Source organism: Oryzias melastigma, linkage group LG9 (assembly GCF_002922805.2).
Source record: "Oryzias melastigma strain HK-1 linkage group LG9, ASM292280v2, whole genome shotgun sequence".
Classification (NCBI taxonomy): Eukaryota; Metazoa; Chordata; class Actinopteri; order Beloniformes; family Adrianichthyidae; genus Oryzias; species Oryzias melastigma.
Genome location: NC_050520.1, coordinates 593,025 through 594,495, shown reverse-complemented (window position 1 = coordinate 594,495; position 1,471 = coordinate 593,025). Strand labels below are relative to the sequence as shown.

The window sequence follows — 1,471 nt, the reverse complement described above, 5'->3', positions numbered from 1 at the left end:
TTATATTTGTGATGATTTCCTTTTAAAATAGGACTAAAATGAAACATTTTATGGTCATTTTACTGTAACTTTTCGTTGTTTACTGACATGTCCAACGTGGTGTCACTCTTTACCTATCCTGGACAATAGTAACAGGCTAGCGTAGCATCTCTAGCTATATAACTCATTGGTGTGAGGGGCTGTAAGCTAGCAGGAGAGTGTGTGAACACAAGGATGACAGGTAATAGGGGTGGGCTCACTTCACGCCTAGAGGCCAATTTCTAAAAACACTAAAGAAACTATGTCCTATAAAACAAAACCATCTTTTTCTATTATTTTGGCTAAAAACAGCATAATTAGAATTAAAATAGATCAATAGATGATGCTTAGTTTTTGTGTAGATAAAGTGTCACTGACGTTTTTAATGCATATTTCAGCCTTCTAAAGCAGGGATCCCCAAACTTTTTCTTGTGAGGGCCACATAACAGTTTTCTTCTCTGATGGGGGGCGGGGTCGGTTTGTAGGCTAACAGAAAAAGTGTAACAATCACAACCTAAACGTAAAGATTTATGGTTTTCCAGAGAGCCACACATGGCCAAATTTAAAACCATTCATTTCTGAAATCTTCACAGAAAAAAAAATAGTAAAACAGATTTATAGCATTACCTGCAATAGATTAGTAGCTGAAGATGCATAAAACACTAAAACACTGAAGCTGGTAGCTGAAACGCTGAAGCTCATTGATAGCTAAAATTTTACAGAAGTGCCAAAAAACGCTAAAAAATCTAAATTAGCCAAAACAGCTAGCATGTAGCTGAAATATTAGCTAAATGTCTAATTTGCTGCAAAAATCTGGAAAAACGTTTAATTTAGCCAAAACAGCTAGCATAAAGCTAAAATATTAGCTAAACTCCAAATTGGTCTAAAAAAACTGAAAAAAACGTTAATTAGCCAAAACAGCTAGCATAAGCTCAAATATTAGCTAAATGCAAAATTAGCCGGAAAAACTGAAAAAAGTCGTAATTAGCCAAAACAGCGAGTTTGACGCTAATCTGATAGCTAAATGCCAAATTAATGTTAAAAAATGGAAAATTGTCTTATTTAGCCAAAACAGTTAGCATAAAGCTCAGATTTTAACTAAAAGCCAAATTAGCGCAAAAAATGTTTAATTTAGCCAAAACAGCTAGCTTGTTGCAGAAATATTAACTAAACTTCAAAATAGCCTAAAAAACTGAAAAAAGCTTAATTTGCAAAAACAGCTAGCATAAAGCTAAAATATTAGCTAGACTCTAAATTAGCCTAAAAAACTGAAAAGAGCCTTAATTAGCCAATACAGCTAGCATAAGCTCAAATATTAGCTAAATGCAAAATTAGCCAAACAATGGAAAAATGTCTAATTTAGCCAAAAGAGCTAGCATGAAGCTCAAATATTAGCTAAATTTCAGATTAGCCTGAAAAACTGAAAAAAGCTGTAATTAGCCAAAACAGCGAG

General features: G+C 33.6%; 1 protein-coding gene across 1 annotated transcript in view; it reads right to left on the bottom strand.

Annotated features, from left to right (window-relative positions):
* adamts3 (ADAM metallopeptidase with thrombospondin type 1 motif, 3) overlaps positions 1–1,471 on the bottom strand; it is a 49,318-nt gene that overhangs the window by 42,393 nt on the left and 5,454 nt on the right. The gene's annotated exons all lie outside the window — the stretch shown is intronic.